Source organism: Caretta caretta, chromosome 9 (assembly GCF_965140235.1).
Source record: "Caretta caretta isolate rCarCar2 chromosome 9, rCarCar1.hap1, whole genome shotgun sequence".
Classification (NCBI taxonomy): domain Eukaryota; kingdom Metazoa; phylum Chordata; order Testudines; family Cheloniidae; genus Caretta; species Caretta caretta.
In genome coordinates, this window is record NC_134214.1 from 83870324 (window position 1) to 83889946 (window position 19623).

Here is a 19623-nt window from a genome sequence, read left to right on the forward strand (position 1 = left end):
TTGAATGCAGTTCTGAATTTAAAAAGAGGATGGAGAGAAAATGAGCTAGTAGCAGGTGGCTGGGAGAAAATCAGTGGGAAACGGGAAGAAGGGGAAGAAATGGGGACAGGCGCAAGGGAACGGAATGGAAATGCTGCCTCGCTGAGCTCTCTCCTGCAGCAGGTGAAGAGGGGAGCTTTCTTGGCCAGGAGAACTGTAAAAGCTGGATCCCGCCGACTTCAGTCTGTATCCAGTGTAATGAGAATACTGCAAGCAGCCTAGGGGGTTAGACACAGATCTGTCAAAATGTGTGTGAAGGTAATGGAGACTATGTCTCCACATTCCCTAGACTGCCTGGAAAATCTCAACCAAGGGTTGATCAGCTAAAACCACGTGCAGTGGGATCGTGCACATCTGCCGGCGCAGTTCCACTGCCAAATGTCAATGTCCTGGCATGGAATTTGGCTGGATCTAGAAAGATCAAGATGTCAGAGATGGCTTGTTGTGGCTTCCCCGAAACGTGATGTATTGAAGCAGGTCAATATGATGTCAAAGAATGGTTACAATTGCTTTCTGTCCTAGACAGTAAACGTTTGGGAATCTAGCTGGAAAAAAACAAACAAACAAAAAAAAAACCAAAAAACCAGGCAAGACCCTGAAAGATATAGATTCAGATCTGGAGTTTTCAAGTGCTCCTGTGTCAGGATGCACCAGCAGACAGATTTCCGTAGGGGACTAGGAGCAGCTACACTTGATGTCTGTTTCTGCAGCAGAATTCAGAGGTTTATGTCCAAAACTGACCAGTTGCTGGTTATGGTTTTTGTTGTTGTTGTTTTCGTTTCTGTTCTGCTCTTGCACTGAGATGTGTACGAGCCTGGGGTTTTCTGGTCACGTAGGACCAACAGCACGTGCTAACTATTTTGTCGGTCCCGTTTGGTGGGTTGGGGGCAATGGAACCAGCAGGCTCCAGGTTTCTTTGTTGTGCAGTTACCGTGGGATGGAGCAGCCGCACTTTTCTGTTTTGTTGGTAGGACTGAGGGGAAGGAGGGGATTGAAAAATAACCTAATTGGATGCAGTCAAGTGTCAGGTGTATATTTTTGTGCTGCTCCTGCAGGGTCTGGAGATTCTGCTCTATTAGGAGCTGCTTTATTCTTTCTTCTATTTACATATTACAATTTGGGGTTGGGTTTAAAATTTGGAAGCATCCAGGTACCGAATACGTGTTTTTTCTAGTGCTATTGGGCCAGGGGACTCCAGGGTCCAGATTTTTCCAGGGAAGGATAGATTTATGGTTCGGAGTCAGAAACTGCGGCGATCCAGGTGGACCCAGGTGCCGGATCTGTGTTTTTTTGGGGGGCACTCACGTGCCAGGATGTAGTGGGGTGTAGAACATTTTGATGCAGTCGGAGCAGCTACGCTTGGCTCGCTGATCCTGCCATGAAATCTGAGGGATGAGGGCTAAGCATTGAACGGATCCAGTGACAATCCAAGCGCCAGAACTGTGTTTTGGTGGCGCTCGTCTGCTCTAATTCCCCAGGGTCCAGACATTTCTGGCGCTGTAGGAGCACTTACCCCGGCTCTCTGTTCGGGCGTTAGAATTGGTGGCCTCGGGGTCACAATGGGAGTGGCTCCCGCAGGTGCCAGATCCAGGTTTTCGCAGAGCTCGTGCTCCGGGGTGGATTTTTTTTTTTTTTTTTGGCGCAATAGCATCAGCTAGACTCGTTCTCTGGTTTGTTCGAGGGCACAGTGCCGGGGGGGCGGGGGGCCACACGTCGGTAAGACCCAGTGCGATCCAGCTTTTTCCTTTCCCCCTTCTTGTCGTCTCCAAGGTGTGAGACAAGAGGCTGCCCCAGCTGCTGGAGGAAACGAGGGAGAACTTGGCTTCCTCGCGGACTGACTAGGGACCAGGCTGCTGCCTCTCCATCTCTCTTTACTCGCCCCTGGGGAAGCGCTTCCTGCGGCTCACCCCCCACAACCCCCCGCCACCCAGAGGGGCAATCCAGCCGCAGCACCCCCGAGCACCAGGAGGGCCAGACAGAGCGAGAAGGAAGAAGGAGCGGATTGGCGTGTGTGTATTTTTTTTTAAAAGCCGTTCCTGCTTATCCCTCCCGATGGCATTTTCCAGAAACTGCAGAAGCAGGGGGCTGCAGCCCAGACCAGCCGGAGAGGGGACTGGGTGGTGGTGGTGGCTGAGATAATCAGTCGCTGCACCCTGCCTGGGTGTGTGAGTGTGTGTTGATGGGGCGCGTGCAGCGTGTGTCAGTCTCCCTCCCTCCCGCTGGCGCTCCGGAGTGCATCTGTGCGTAGATCTCTTTATTTTTTGGAGGAGGAGCGGGGGGGGGGGGGGGGAGGGGGTAGTGGCGGCGGGGGGGGGGGGGGAGGGTTTCGCAGCCCCTACCCGCTCGCCGCTGAATTCGGGGCCCGGGAGTGGCGGGGAGAAAGAGGCGAGGCACCAGACGATGCTGGGGGCTGCTGCCCCTTCTCTCCCGCCGGCGCCCTGACTGCGCTCGGCACCCGCCCGGGCGGTGGGGAGAGCCGCGGCGAGCGATGCCGGGGAAGTTTGGGAAGAATTAGAGGGAAATGGGTGGCCCTGGCCCTGCCGCGGCTTGTCCTTGCCAGGCTCATCCCGGAGCGGATTACAAATGAGAGGCATGGACCGCACGCCACGGACCGCGGGGACCTGAGCATGTAGAGACCGAAGCCGCCTCTCTTCGGTGAGTCTCCCGCCGTGTGGGGCTTGGGGGGGGGGGGGGGGCTCTAGTAAAAAGGCAGCCAGAAGGGGAGCAACAGATTGTAGGGACCGGCGGTCGCCTCTGGGCAAGACCGTCAGGAGAAGGGCTGTGATTTGGGTGCCTGGCAGGAGAGAAAGAGAAAGCCAGGGAGGCAGAGCCGCAGTTTGAAAAGACCGATTTGCCAGCCCCAGCCCCACCGAGCTTTTGACAGCAGCCTCCATCAGGCGCCAGCGCTCTGTTCAAACACGCCTCAGCCCTCCCGTGCCCCCCGTCGGATTTCCTCCAGGAGATGTTTGGCCTCAACTCTAGGAGGTCAGTGGGAAAGGGAGAAAAAAATATATATATATAATCTCTGCTTGCCCCTGATAGTCTGGCGAAAGCCTTTTAGGGTAGAATGGCCGGGGATGCCTGCTTCCCCCTTCTTTATACGCCTCCTAGAGCTGGGTGGTTCAAAACCAGCTTTTACGACCCCTTTGATCGCCTTGTTTCATCCCCTGAAATTATATCCCCGGCTTTTACATGTTTATGGCATCTCCTCTTCATATTTGCTAGGATACTGTAAATTAAGCAGGTGTCACATTAGAAGGAAGCTGCTAGTTGCTTCAGGGATTTCTCCCCCTCCTTCCATGCAGACAGAAAATACAGTGAATCACAGTTACAATGGGCTGCATTTATTTATTTGGTTGGTTATTTATGTATTTTTTGTACAGGGAAGTTCATTACTGCAGAAGTGGCCAAGTTGCCAGCTGGTCGGATTAGAGTACAAAACAGGAGGACATCAAAACTTATAATAAAGTCCAGACTAGCTGGCTTCATTGCAAAAGTTTATGGTGATGCAGACTCTAAATCTAATGGACCATGTTTCATTTTAGCTGTCCATGCAGTAGATATTACATATATATGTCCATGTGCTAAATTATAATATATATAATGAATTTTATAACAGCCACCTGTGTGTTCATGTGATTTTACTTTAGATATTATGTACACATATACATTTATTTTCACCTTATTAGGTGGGCCATTTCTGTGACACATTTGTGAGTCATATCAGTGATCCACAGCTTTTGAAACAAGAACTGCTAATAGTGATGTCATAGGAGGATGTTCTTTGCCATACCCTCAGAAATAAAATTCCACTATGAACCTCAAACTACATAAATTACGAACTGTCAAATGCCTAACAATCTGTCAGATTCCCAGCACAACAAAAACAAAAACCAACCCTCCAATCTCTGTTTCTCAAGAACTCACAGGACTTAATTTGTTTGATTTCATTCTATTTGCTATTTAGCTGTGTCTTTTGTGAATGGACATTGTGACTGTCTGTTATTATTAGTGATGTTGATAATATCATTTTAGCTCATGGCTATGCATAGGATTCGGTATAATTATTCCATAAATTTCTACACACTTTTGAGTTATCCATTTCAATGATTTTATATGAAGTCCTACATTTTCACAGCTGCCTCAAAGGGTGTTTGGACTTTTAATCCACTTGATCACCTTCTCTCAACTTTTCCATTGTGTTCTTCAAATATTTTGTCTGAGAATCTTCCTGTTGGACAAATCATAAAAAGAAACAGGTTTTGTATTAGGTGGAACACTTTGTAACAAATGCTCTTATGTAATGCAAGGTCCTGTACAGTGTGCAAAATGAAAGAGAGTGGAAGATTTTTGGAAGAACAGTTGGTCATGTGGCTAAGGTAGGGGAAGAGAGGGGAAAGAGTCAGGAGTTTCTATTTCCAGATGTGTCACCGACTTCCTGTGTGACCTTTATCAAGTCATTCAGACTCTCTGTGGCTTGCTTTCCATTTCTGTAAAATAGGGATAATCATGCTGAGCTACTTCACAGGACCGTTGTGAAGCTACATTTTTGTTTGCGAGACACTTTTCAGTTCTGGGAAGGAAGATGCTACATCAGTGCACATGATTATTATTCCAAAAGTGCTTTTTAGGAACTAAAGGGAAACTCAGATTGTTAGCTTATTAAGAATGTGTAGCCAAATGTCTTTTAATACAGTTGACAAATAGAATGGCCTACCTTCCTGAATATTAAACCCTAGTAGGAACTATCGGGCATCATTTCTGAAGAAGAAAACGACACAACCAGGGACCAAGATACATGTATATATGTACACTTCATGAATGTTTACACCCATCTTCCCTAAGTAGAACTGCTGGATAAATATCAGCTGAAGCAAGTTCGGGTCATTTCCATTTCAGACCATCTAGCTTATAAATGTTTTTGAATGTATCTATATTCTGGAGAATGCACAAGTCTCTTGGCATTAACTAGACTCCTTGTGAGCCTCTTAGACTCCCCTTTCTACCATGCTATGGTTTGTCATTTCATTTGTTTTTTTTTAATATTGAACTTTAGCGAGCAGAGATCAATAAGCTATCAGCTCAATGCAAGCCTTGATAGACAATAACTATCTTTATTAAACTAACTTTAATTTGAGATATTGTTGCCAGGCACATTTTTAGTGAAAAAAACTGAAATGGGCCCAGGTGTTCGCTTTCTTCAAACCGTGAAAAGGACCTAGATGGGAAATGGCTTGAATGCGAAGTACCCTACAATTGGCTTTGATTTGAGTTGTAAACACAGAGAACAGTCATAAAATCCCTTAAAATTTTGTTACTTTCTCAGGAGAACATTTTTTTTATCGTATATCTCTTGTCTCCCTTTCTCTTCAGTATATTTCATTTACAATCTAAAACTATTCATCTTTTGGATTATTTATCGGATATTTAAAATGTATCGTTAGTTTCTTGACCTTCTTCCCTTGTTTTAAATTAGATGTTCAAACTAGTTTCTGCACAGGATTGGCATCTCAGAGATAATGGATAACACAAAACTCTTTGATTATTTCACTTCTTGCAAAGATTTATTTTTCGGGCAATCATAAAAAAATCGTCAGATGATCAGTACTGAGGTCTCCTGATTAGGTGGATTTTTTTTTTAGTAGGCAAAATTATGGTATTGTCATCTCACTGAATTATGGGTCTCATCCACAATATGTTTGCTCTGGATTCTCAAGGTTACAGGTCTTGATAACTTATCCCGGAAGAGGAAGTTTACTAAAAACAATGTGCAAATAATTATTCCTCATAATAGACTGAATCGTTGATAACCACCACCCAAGTGTAGCTAAAAGGAGGCTGATACTGTTGGGATTATTCTTTTAAGTACAGTAGCATCATTTGCACAATGTGAGTCAAACTCTGCTCACAGTTACACTGGTGTAAAACTGGAGGGACTCCTTTGATTTATAGGGTTACTCCAGATGAAAACCAGGGTAACTGAAACAAAAGGCCATATTATGCTGTTGATTTTTAAATAACTCTCCCCATTAATATCAATCAGGCATTCTGAAAGCAAGATATGGGCCAGAATTTAGCCCATTGTTGGCATATTCACAGCAATATAATACTCTCTTATGGATGCCTCACTTCAGAATTCACTGTAATGTGCTATTGGGGAAAGGCTGTTGAATGACTCAGATGAATGTAGCTCAGAGTAAACAAACATGCAAAGCATTTCTGGCTAAAGAGAGAAAGGGAGAACATGAAAGAGCAGACAAGCTAAGTTGAAGGATAAGACGTTTGTCAGCAAGTCTCATCAAATTTAGCAGAATCAAGCCACCCAAAGATGCAGGGTCAGATTTCCTATTACCTTTCACCTTCTTCAGTGATGAGCAGCTGTGCAAAGTGGCTGCAAAATAAAAGTAAAATGCTACTAAATCAGAATTGTCCACTCACTTATGCTGGTGGGGAAGTACTCTCATATTGCCTGGGTGTAGATAAATTCATAAGGACCCAGACCCCTTCTACTGTCATAGTCTGGGGGACAAGGGGACAAGAAGGTGACTTTAAGCCACCTTTGTGCTTCCTTAATTTGATGCTAAGCTGGTTCCTGGCACAAATTAGAGCTACCTGTAGGCTATTTTAATTAGTGCTGGCTACCAAGGGCTCTCATGGGGTTCCCCAGCAACCACAGATCACTGTGATATAAGGGCACCCTGACCATATCCCCTTTCAAGTGAACACACCCAAATGCACTTGACTGATTAGGGTCAAGATTTAAGACATGGGACAATCGAGCCCCCTGTGTCTAACTGAGTTCTTTGTTTCAGAGTAGCAGCCGTGTTAGTCTGTATCCGCAAAAAGAACAGGAGTACTTGTGGCACTTTAGAGACTAACAAATTTATCTGAGCATAAGCTTTCGCTGTAGCCCACGGAAGCTTATGCTCAAATCAATTTGTCAGTCTCTAAGGTGCCACAAGTACTCCTGTTCTTTCTGAGTTCTTTGTAAGGCTATGGGAGAAGCATTATCCATTTTCAGCAGTGATAAGGTCAGTCTCATGCTTCAGGATCCAGGATGAGTACCACTGTTGGTTAAGGGAATAATGTAGTGGCAATCAGGGATTAAACTGTGGGTGTGGGGAGTGCACAGGGCCCCCTCTGTTGGCTTGCATGAACTTCCCTTTCTGCTTGGTGCATGGAGAGCTCCTGCTCCTATTTCAATCTACTTAGACCACTAGTGCCAATGTGCTGAAGAAATGGTGTGGGGAGGTGTTGTAGTGTTGCTCCATATTAATATGTGGTGATTTAGGGATGCAGAATGCTGCAGGGAAAGCAATGAAGAGTCTTTACACAGAGGCTGTCACGAGCAATAGGTATAATGTTTCCATTGGCATTTTGTATGACAGGATGAGAGGTTGTGTGAGAATGAGATGAGCTGGAGTTGGGAGACACCAGTGTAGTTCTGTATGTGTTGTAGTAATGTATAGGCCTCAACCCAGGGTTTTCTTTTTATGCCTTTCCTCAGTGCAAATCAACTTTTGCTTTGTATTGACAACATCAGGCATGGAGAGAGAGACCCACTCATGCAATACATTTGGACAGAAAAGATTCCAGAGGCAAATCTTCATTACTAACAATTATGGGTGTCTCTGTAGCTGACTCACTAGGACAGTAAGGCTGTTAGAGATTTAGTATTTTTGTTCTCAGTGCAATCTTTTGGCTTAAGTGTTTGAAAACAGTTCTCCAAATGGTCAAATATGATTTTCACTGGGTCTCCCATCTCATTCTCTCTCTCTCTGTCTCTCACACACACACACACATTTGCCAACACAAAACAATTCTCTTTCTCTGCAGTAAAATAAAGGAAATAATCCACAGCTAGTGAAATAATATTTGTTGAATACTTTATTTGTTGAATTATTCATTAAATGAGGGGAATATTTAACCAGCTGCAATAGTAAATCATGGGTTAACCATGGAAGATGCAACAAGGTAATTCCATTAAGTGTTCCTAGTAAAACTCCATAAACATTAAGTATGGAATGATTTGTGATCTCACTAGAAACTTGAAGTAGAATTATGAACATGTCTGCTTTTCATGGATGGGTTAGTCATCCTGTTATTGATTTCCTGTGTCCACCTTCATCTTCTTCAACGTTCTTTGTGATCCTTCAGGGTGAAAAACCCTTATGTGTTCATAAGATATAAGTGCTCATTATTATGGGTAGAGTTTAGTATTTCAAAGCGCTTTCATCACTTCCAACCTCACTTAGGTCTGGTGACTTTGTTCATTTCTGTTATTATTAATAAGAATGTACACTGCAGTAGTGCTGGAGGCCCCAACTAGGGAGCAATCCCTATCATGCTAAGGTGTGGTTGCTGTATTTTTTGGTGCAGTGGGTGAAATAATTCTAATTCCTCCTTCAGTTGTTCTGAGCTTTCCAGTTTGCCTTTGCTCTGCATTATGAAGGGGAGGCGCCATTCTCTCACTTGGCCTCTAGCGGCAATTAATTCTGGTGATTAGAATGTATGATGGAATATTAGAACGTTTTCAGTCAATGAAATTCTCAGCAATGCAACACATTTCCTGACGGAAACAAGAGAATAGTGCTTAGATACCACAGTGACAGGTGCCTTAGATAGATGGATTGTTAGAATGACAGTTCCTCATCATACTGTCTTCAGCCAGCTCATTGCCTTGAAAGATCAAGTAGTGCAAGAACACTGTCACTTTAATGAAACTGTCCTATCTGCAACAAGAATTCTTTGCTCCGTTTGGTAACGAGTACTGTGCAGGTGCCCAATTCATCTACTGTGGGCCCAATCCTGCAAAGATTAGTTATTCACATGACTAACCTTTACTCAGCAGAGCAGCCCCAGTGGGACTTTCCCTGTAAGGATTGTTCACGTGAATAAGGGGTCGCAGCATCGGGCCCTGGCAGAAGATGAGATTTGAAAATATATGTAGCTAGAGACAGGAAGGCTACTCTGAACAGGAGAAGCAGCTGAGGAGACGAATTGCACACCAGAAGAGGAGAGATTACATTGAGGGGGGAAAAAAGAGGACCATGCTAGTGTAGCAGAGAGGGAAAAGATGCATGGGTTTGACTAGGGCAAGTCCATGAAGTGTTTTAAAGCCAGGGATGCAATTCTAGGCCCAGATAAGGTCCTTCCATGTAAAACCTGCAGGCAAAGGTTGGTGGAGTGTGGGTTGGAAAGAGCAGGCTAATTTTCCATGAAAATCTTCTCAGTGAGAACTATCACATGACCTCTGGGAACACAAAGATTGCCCTCTCTAGAGGAAAAAACCACAGGGTCCATACTCAAACCTTGTGGATCCAGGCAGATCTGAGGGTATCTGTGGAAGGCCAGGGCCACCCATCTAGAGGCTCTGTGTTTCCACATCTGCTCTGGCTCCAAGCACCTTGATCCCTGACAGTGCTACATTGGAGGTCACAGTCAGGGACTCCCCTGGCTTCAGGATCCAGGGAAAACATAGTCCAACCCGAGACTTTATTGTCTTTCTGGGGAATCTCTGTGTGGTTGGAGGAGGGACGGAAATGATGTACATTTCCCCAACACCAATATGGTCCACTCACACCTTCTCCTGGTCCACCCAGTATCCACTCCTCCCCCTGCATCAACCTTGGATCCCACATTTGTGCTGTGCATGGGGAGACTCCCCTCTGTGTGTGGATGTATGGGGAGCAATCTGAGCCATTGTCAGGAGGATGTTCCTTAGATTAGAAAGGATTTAAGGTTACTCAAAGTTGGGGTCTAAAAAAACGGTACGTAATACAGTGTGAAACCATTGTTTAAAAGCTCTAATAGATATTTTAAAATCTGTTGAAATCTGTATTTTGCAGAGTGGTAGGGTGCGTGTTCTTTCTGGGGGGCGCTTCTAGTGGTCCTGAGGTCACACTAAGTTACAAACAATATCTCTGTAGCTATATTTGTTCTTATCTGTATGAATAATGTGCAGGGATATGCGTGTGTGTGTGTGTGTGTGTATAGACATGCACAGTGTGATGGTTTGATTCAGAATCTATGACAAGGAATGGGAGGTCCGGTATGTTACAACTGTCAAAAGCTTCACTTTCACATTTATCACCTGTTGTTTTCCAGTGGGGTCTCTCTGTAACCTAATCAAACAGTCTGATTAGCAGGTGAGTAGATGCACCTCCTGTCAAAGACATTGGTATAAGTATAGGCAGTTGGCAAGCCACCACATTATCTATACACACAAAGTCTGATTAGTGCAGGCACCCCCTGGCAGAAATAAACAAATCACTGTCTGTGAAATCACTATGAACCCATGGCTGACTGAAACGATTTTGGAAAATAGCCTCCATGCTGCCACACAAGAGTGATTTGGCTGTGAGTAATTCAGCTGAGGTGAGAGAAGGGAAGTGGCATTATTTACAGGTCTTTTGGCTCTCTATGCAAGGCCCCCTGTCAAACTGCCAGGCAAAAATAGTTTCCCTGCGGTGGCCATATGTCTGCTGTATAGGTCAGTAGGACGTGAAAAAAAATTATCTGGAGGCCATTTGTGCCCTTCCAGAGGCCTGTCCTTATGCAGGAGTCAAGTAATTTCTCTGATGAATATTGTATTCTGTAGCTGTAGAGTATTAACACCATATTCCGGGAAATTATTTTGGTTATTTTGCAAGGGAATTTAATACTCATGAAAGGGCCCGACTGAGAATCCCTGAGACTGAAGTATTGAATGTATCGAAAGAGCTAGTGTATTGCAGGTAGCATATTCCTGGTTTTATATACGGCTTCATCAATGTGCCTGAGCCGGAGGGATCCCTTCTACAGTTGAGATGTTAGCTGTTTATCATAGCCAATTGGTGTTCATGTCACGCTCCCCATCAGTACCCGAGGAAGTTAATGATTCAACTAGCGGATGAATCTTGGTCACAAGCCACCTGAGGCACGTTACGCATACGCTATAAAGAAGTGTTAATTCCTGCCAGTTAATCCTTTTTGTGCTGTGGACTCTTGTCCACTAGGAACTGGACTGAGACCACCAACTTGTTTTACGCCAGTTGCCCAACAGCCACACACTCAGGCTGAGAGTCTGAATTCATTCAGGTTTATAAAATGCTTTGAAATCTTCAAATGTCTAAATGAGTGTCATTATTTTTATAGAGTTGTTCATAGCATGGGCCAAATTCTGTGCCTTCTGGACCAAATACAGGATTGACTTTCACACAGGTAACTACATGGATGTTGACAGGGTTGCAGTGTGGATAAGTCAGCACCCTGTTTTCCCCTCGCTCTACATCTGGGACCCTGTGGTCCTCAACAGCGAGAGATTCAGTGATACAGCAGCACAAATTGACGTTTTATCATGTCCCTGAAAAAATATGTCCTGGAACTTTGATATGGAGAGTTCACACATGATGCGTAATGCTAAGCCAACACAATGCAAGGCAGCCGCAATTAGTGCGACCTTTCAGGAATATCAATAGACATTAATTAAAAAGCTACATAATGGCGCCACCAAGGCAGACACATGTTGCAACAATATGGCAAAACTGTTGTCTTAGGAAATAAATAAAACAACAAATACATAATTAATGAAAGCCATTCGCTTTTTCTGCTGCTGATGGGAACTTGACAAAGTCGCAGTGCACACAAATCAGAGGAGAAAAATAGTGCAATTAGTGGTACAAATCATCAGTGGCAATGACAGCTGCAAAAGTCTTTAGCTTGCATCTGGGAATCATCAATCTGATTGGCTTGGGATGTACATAGGTAGTTTGCAAAAAGTATCCCATTGTTCTTATTTTTAATCTTTAGCCCTTATGGGTATGTCCACTCAGCAACCAAAGACCTGCAGCAGTGAGTCGCAGAGCCCGGGTCAACTGACTCTGCGACTGTGGGGCTAAAATTCCTGCTAGGAACATGTTCAAAAAGTCTTCACCCACTGGGAGCCAGCCATTTTCTATGCTCATGGTAGACAAAATGTCACATGAGCAGTCCCAGGTTTGCAAGGGTAGACTCCAGGCTTGCAAAACTTCTTGAGCACTTCTTGGATCTACACACTCAAATTGCAATGAGGTTGACTTCCTGAATATAGTGCAGCAATTATCAGGGACCAGGAAGATACAGGGCCACCTTGCTCAGCTCTAGATGAGCTGGGGAGAGGAGGAAAAGCTGACACTAACCAATGTGGGGAAGGATAAGGAGGGAATCATGGCTTCTTGTGTTACTGCAGCTCCTCCAGACAGATGAGGGAAGAGGAGCTGAGCAGATCTTGTTCACGGCAGGGAGGGATGATAGCATCAGACTGGAAATATCTGCTATAAATTATTTTAAGGTCTATTCATGTATCTGAAAAATCAGCAACAATTCAGTTAGTCTGTCTGGCAAATTAATGGTGACTTTGGGCAGGACAGCGTGATTTCCTCTGTCTTTCCTGAGACTACAAAAAGAAAAGGAGTACTTGTGGCACCTTAGAGACCAACAAATTTATCTGAGCCTGAGAAGAGGTGCTCTGGCAGCAGAAAGCCCGAGATGGACGGGCCTGTTCCAAAATGTGCAGAAATAATTCACCACAATAATCAATGGCCTTTGCTGGGTATGAATGTGCTTTTCCGGATGTTAAATGTCCCTTTGCTACTACATCTGAAGATGGGACTGGAAGCAAAGATTCCTACCCCCACCCCAGGCCCCTGCTCTCATTTGTCCTCTTCTAGCTGGATGACCCATTTTTTGGAGTTTTCATGGCAAGACAGCTCTGTGGGAGTCACAGCAGCTGCATGGCTGTTTAGAGTGTGTTCTAATTGTAATTTGTATCTTCTTGTTCTTTCTCAAAGGCAGCATTAGAAAACTGCTTTACACACAAATGACACAGAGCTAGGCAGATTTACACCAGTGGAGCTAGGCAGATTTACACCGACGTCTGTTTGACAAAAGAGCTGTATTTCCTGCATCTGAGTCAGACTCGTTAGAGCTTTGTATCCTATCGGTCCCTGTGTCTTCAGATCAGAGCTAGAAATATGGGGCTCAGTCCTCAGATGCACTGAATGGGAAGCAAATGTGGCTCTAAGCTTTCTATCCTCCGCTATTGATCCTGGGTCTGGCAAAGGGTCAAACTGCCAAAGAAATCCTCAGCAGCCATGTAGGCAGATTTAAGATCCCTTGGTATTGTACTGATGGCACAAATGAACCTTGGGCCCAGTCCAAAGCCCATTGAAGTCAATGGAAAAAACTTCCATTCACTTCAGTGAGTATTGAATCATGTCTTAAACAAGGGTGAGGATCTGGCCCCAGGCATAGAACATTCCTTCATCTTAAATGTCCTTCTTACTAATGTCTCAATGACTCATTTTCACTTTGTTTAGGCTTGAGTAGCTAGCGGTGTCACAGACATAGTGGTGCCAAGTATTCAGAGTGTCTTTGTGGGATACGGTGGCACCTTAAAGACTAACAGATTTATTTGGGCATAAGCTTTCGTGGGCTAGAACCCACTTCATTGGATGCATGGAGTGAAAATGACAGATGCAGGCATTATTATAGTGACACATGAAGAGAAGGAAGTTACCTCACAAGTTGAGAACCAGGGCAGTGCTATTGTAATTGCTCCAATTTCAGCACCCTAGCTCCAGTTTGAACTCTTCTTTGTCCCTCTTACAATAGCCAAGTGAAGAGGTGGAGACAAAGATCCTCTTCAATCCCCACATCTTTCTAACAGGATCCCCAACCATGATGCAGACCCATGCAGGACAGGGCTTGGTAATTTTCTGCACCAGCAGCTGTGTGGCCAGAAATATATATTTTCATGTCTTTCTATCTTCAGAGCAGACGAGAAGCATCTCTCAGTGATCCCAGAACTGTGTGCGCATGTGCAGAGCAGGAGCAGAGGATGTGTAAGCAACAGCATCTCTGTAAGCAGCCTTCTTTCTCTTCCAGGATGACATCCTGAGAGATTGTTCAAGTTCACCCCAGCACAGTTCGTGCATATTTATAGGCTTCAGGATAAAAGTGAGTGGAGACTGTGTGTGGATTTGCACTCTGGCTGACCAAGGGGGGAAAGAATAAAGCAGTCAGTTCAGACACTGTCAGGGACCCACAGCACCTGCAGGTCCAGCAATCCTGCTGCACACACCTTGTCATGCCAATGCTCTTTTATAGTCTTTTTTAAATGGTTATTTCATTTAGTGCTGAGGAAAGGTGTTGGTTTGGCAGCCCTCGAGACTGAATTCCACTATTTACCCACAGAATTTTCTGCTGGTGCAGAAAATTACCAAGCCCTGTCCTGCATGGGTCTGCATCATGGTTGGGGATCCTGTTAGAAAGATGTGGGGATTGAAGAGGATCTTTGTCTCCACCTCTTCACTTGGCTATTGTAAGAGGGACAAAGAAGAGTTCAAACTGGAGCTAGGGTGCTGAAATTGGAGCCATAGGTACAGCATATAGGTACAGGATTCCCCTTTCCCTCCACAGTGCCAATGTCCTTCAGCTCTGAAGGTCTCCACTCATAGGCTTGGGAAGGTAATTCAGTCTCCACGCCCCATTCAGTCCTTGGCCTCCCAGCACAAGTAGCTGGTGTTTGTATTATGAACACCAGTCCAGTATGAAATGGAAAGAGACCACCAGCTCATGTCACATCCAAGCAACTGGCTGATGGGCATGAAAAGAGTGGGTTAAATAATAAATACATTATTTGCTAAATAATAATAGTAATTATAATAATAATAATATCCTTTTTTCCTCTTTGTGAATCATTCACAAACTAACCTGATTCCTACAACTGTCTTCCTTATTCCCAAGTATTTGTTCAAACAAATTTCACCTGTGGATTGCTAATGAACTGTTTGGAGTGGACTATTTGGTATTTATTTTTTTGTGACATGTGAATGAAAATCCAGGCTGCTACAGCAAGTGGTGGTGTTGGTCTAGTAGGTGGCACTCTTCCAGCTGAGTCAGTACTGAAACAATGCCCCAGTATGGTGTTAGAGGACAGCGGGTTGCTGCAGGCACTGATTTCCAGATGAGAAATAAAACTCGACCACTTGTGTCAAACATTTTACTGCAGTTTCTGTAAAAATAAGCGGGCATTAGGTTGGACAACCTCCTATATCCTGCTCATCAAAAGGCGCTTTGAAGATTGTATTCCATGAAAAATTCTTCAGTTCCTGTCCTAATCTCTTGTGGAGGGTTGCTGCATATTTTTTAACTGCTGATGCTTTCTATCTCGGAGTTGGCTTCCTTTTATTGGTAAATAAAATGCTTCCCCATAGTCCTAAAGCACTTTGAGATCCTTCAGGATGAAAGATGGTCTGTAAGTGTAAGATATTATTATTGTATTTTCAAAAAGAGTAATAGAGCCTTGAAATTAGGCTTCATGAAGCCCTGGTGGGAGTCCATAAAGCCTTCATTCGGCCAGGTAGATCTGCCTCACTTTTAGCATTATGGCACTGTGGATGTTTATACATGAACATACATGTAACTAGTTGTACAGTGGTCTGATTAAGTTAACCTTGACTAGATACAGGTAAGCAGAGAGGCTTGAAGATTAGAATGCCGTCCATCAAGTGGTCTCATGCTAAAGTTTAAAAGACCAGTGATACAGATAATATGGAGCTAGATTCAGTCAGAATCAGGCCCTCCGTCCCTGCTCATTGCTAGAAGATATACATTTTGTATGTTAACCACCTTCTGACTGAGGATCACAAAAGGCTTGACAAATTTATATGAGTTGATTAAACCTTTAACATGCCTGTAAGGTAGAACTGGATTTTCAACCCCATTTTACAGATCAGGAAACTGAGGGCATAGAAAGCTTAAGCAACTTGCCAATGTTCACACAGGAAGTCTATGGCAGAGCCAGAACTAGAACCCACATCTCTTGCTTCCCAGTCCTCTGCTACTCAAGCCTATTGCTTCGTTCCATTTATTAATTCAAAGCAAAGCATGAAGGAAGCTTACACAGAATTTGTGATGGATGGTTTCCCATTTTAATCATCCTTCATCGGCCCAAAATACACAGTGTGCATTTGTGAGTAATAAACAGGGAATCTGGATCTGCATTAGTGGAGAATTCAAATCCCAGAAGGCACCAAGGAACCCTCCTACCCATTAATGGCATACTGTGATTAACAACAAAAAAAGTCACAACAGACTGACCCACGTGCCAGATGTAGTCAGGCAGTGTTCAGACTTGAGCATTTAACATACACCCAATGCTAGCATGTAGTTGACAGTTGGGAGCATGAGGCAGAGCAAAGCAGTGTGCCTTCATCCCGACTGCTAATTAAAAAAGTTCAGAAGCACTCTAAAGTGGAGATCCCTCGCACGACAACTGATAGAAGCTCCTGTAATGTGAAGGCTAATTCTGCTCTTATCTTTGGCAGTTGATGTGGAAAGGCATTCCTGCAGGCCACGGGCCAGACTTTTTTCCTCAGATACACTGGTGTAAATCTAGAGTGACTCCAGTGGAGTGACATCAATAGAAAGCTGGTGTAAGTGAGATCAGAATCAAGCTTTAGTGTTTTCTTTTATTTAAAATGTTAAAGGCACAGGCAGCTCCACAGCCCAGAAAAAAATTTAATGTCTGCAACAAAAAAGGTGATTTTAAAATATTGTGACTAACTGATGCTATGAGTAAGCACCAATTTGTCTCTTAATTAACCAGTGTGTAACTGGACCTATTGTTGTCTTATTTAAATTCAGTAGTTTTTTATCATTGGTTGTGGTTGTCCTGCAGTTGCTTTCCTGCTGAAGTCTGTATGGATCGGTTGTCATTGTCAAGACTGTCACAATGTTGGTCCTAAATAGAACCTACAATACATGAACAATTAATATAGAAAATATCCTCTTCAGGCTGAAACATTTTAGACTAGTTGGAGGCTGCAACCAGAGCTGGGGGGATAGTGCAAAAAAAGATGTCTGCAAATATTTGTTCAAATTCCAAATGGCTCTGCAGCCTGACCATGTCTATTCACATGAATGTTTGGGGGAATGGCTGATCTTTGCATGAACGCCTGCCATCATTATTTGCACTATTTGATCAACTCTGTCTCCAACACTGGTTACCTAGCAGAAAACCTGACAGCTTCTCACATTAAACCAGCCTCTCATGTATTTGTAGTGCAGTTAGCAGGGCAATGGGGTGAAATTTTTCAGCCAAACCTTTTGTCAGAGAAAAATACAGATTCAAGTCAACTGAAATGAAATATTTCGCGAATGTGTGGAATTTGCCAGATTGTTTTGATTTAAAAAGATCAGAATGGTTCATTGACATTTTTGAAACATTATCATTTGTACTGTCACAAAAGAACCTTTCTAGCAATTCAGATGTAGCCCTATTTCCTTATTTGGTCTTGGAGCTCTGCTAAAGCACATACCCAAAGATGTCGTTGTACACGGAATCGTTTGGGAGACTCTGAGGTATAATCTGGGCTCCCCTAAATTGGTGCTTTTGTGTCTGCATCTTTTCCTTTTGTGCTCTGGGTGGGAAAGAGGGCCCTAGAAGTAGAAGTGGGGATATAATAGGCCAGAATGTGGTAAGGTCTGAAAGCATAAGAATGGGTTGCCAACCCTCCATTATTGTCCTGGAGTCTCCAGGAATTAAAGATTGATCTTTACTTAAAGATTATATCATGTGATGAAACCTCCAGGAACATGTCCAACCAAAACTGGCAAACCTAGCAGAAGAAGCTATATGGGAGAAGCTACATGAGTGCCACATGAAACAAGAAATGAGGGGGAAAGTGAGATATCCCTTCTTTTTATATGCTACCAAGGGTTATCAATGCATTCCCCATTGAGTGAGCGAGAGCTATAGTCTGCACTGGAGTAAATACAGGGTAACTCCACTGATGTTGATGGAGTTACCCCACTATAACAGAGCAGAATTGCGGTCAGAATAGTTGATTCTGCTTTCACTGACATCACTGTAAATCAGGAGTAACTTCATTGAAGTCAATGGGGTTACATCAGTGTAAGTGAGAGCAGAATCAGACCCAGATGCTCCAAAATGTATTTAAAACAATTTAGTTCCTTTGTAGCCGGGGTGGTGAGAAGAAACAGAATTCATCTTCTTGTATAATTTTTTTAATAGCTGACATTGAAAAGAAAAATTAATAATCAGAAGAACTCTAAATGTTGTATTGAACTGAGTTCACATCTAAATGTATGTGGACTCCTAATTAGCGGGGAATTGTTACAAGGGGCTTATTTGAAATCTCAAAGCCAGCAGGCAGATAAAACTGACTCTCACTTTCTTCAATATGCTATTTTGGTCAAATGTTGAAAAAAGCTATGGAGAGAGCCTTTTTTCTTATTACATAAGACTTATCAACTTGATGCTGTTCTAAGAGTTTGGTCTTCTTGTGCAGATGTAATTACCAAAAAAGAGTCAAATAGAAAACAGCATCTTTTGAGTTAGCAGGGAATATTCATCCTACAGACCTCAAGGTTGTTTCGTTCTGTGATCTGCATAGATACAGCCTACCACACTGCAAGACTGTATGCCTCTCATCATTTTACATATAGTTTCTCCAAAATGTACGCATTTTCCTTTGGACTTTTTCTGTTGCTTTGCAGTGGTTACTTATGTTGCTTACTGAGATTTCTATCTGTGCCCTAAGGATTTGCACTTCTATGCTAATGTAATACATAAAGCAGTCACCTTGACTTCATATTTATCAGCTTATGCAAGCGCTAACCTTTTACTGCACTGCAACAGAAATATCATTCCTGTTCAGACTGAAGATGACAAACAAACAACTTCATTGTCAATAATGCGTGTAGGGGCTCAGTGAGTGAGAGAGTGGGGTCTAGGAGTGTAGCTGGCGTCAAATATTATCTGAACTGAAATGGGCAATCTGAACTCTTTTCCTAGGGAGAGAGGTATTTTTAAATGACTGCACCTTTATCTTGATCAGGCATTAAGGACAGTATATGGGAGCTATCATAAACATTGCCTGTCAGCCTTCAAAAGAGCAGTTCCACACAGCTCAGAATTGATGGCACTGCCAGGGAAGTGCGCTTAAGCTTGTTTTGGGGCAGCTTAGAGTGTAAGGCATCTGGACAGAAATATAGTTTTTAGAGCTAGCAGCCCATTAACTTTCCTCCAGAGCCAACATTCACCCATCTTTTCCTCCAAAGAAAACAACAACAACAAAATGAAAAGGGGAAAATGTTTACGGATGACATTTGACTTTTCTCATCATGAAATGCCAACTAAGTTACCTGAATGGGTTAATGTCATTGTGGAGCTAATGTAGCCAGCCTCCAGCCAGTAATTCTTATGGAACAACTTAGAACATGTGCCAAAATGTTCTCAACTTCTCAAAATGTGCCAGTGGATGCTGTTATCCAGCTCTCATTAAAGGTGGGGGAATTGTGTGACTAGATTCCCTTGGTCCAGAACCTCAGCTGATGTAACTCTGTTGCTCCATTGAAGCCAATGGAGCTAGTCCAGTTTACGCCAATGCAAAATTAATTTGTATATATCAACAGAGATTTTATGCTGGAACTCTTAAAGTCACAGCAGAAAACTATAGGCCAGGTAGAGGTGGACTAAGGTGTTTTTTTAAGACAACTTTGTGTTGTCCCACTTCAGAGCTGCTGTGAGAAGCCAGT

At 43.5% G+C, this 19623-nt stretch overlaps 1 protein-coding gene across 5 annotated transcripts in view; it reads left to right on the forward strand.

Moving 5' to 3' along the window:
- Nucleotides 1-100: 100 nt before the first annotated feature.
- TRPC5 (transient receptor potential cation channel subfamily C member 5) overlaps nucleotides 101-19623 on the forward strand; it is a 151022-nt gene continuing 131499 nt past the window's right edge. For 2 of the 5 annotated variants that reach the window (XM_075132493.1, XM_048864314.2), the window contains exon 1: nucleotides 2403-2694. The gene's annotated coding sequence lies outside the window, so the exon portion shown is untranslated. Of the gene's footprint in view, nucleotides 163-1162; nucleotides 2280-2402; nucleotides 2695-19623 lie in introns of those variants that run through there. The other 3 variants (XM_075132494.1, XM_048864316.2, XM_048864318.2) reach the window with 3 other exon arrangements.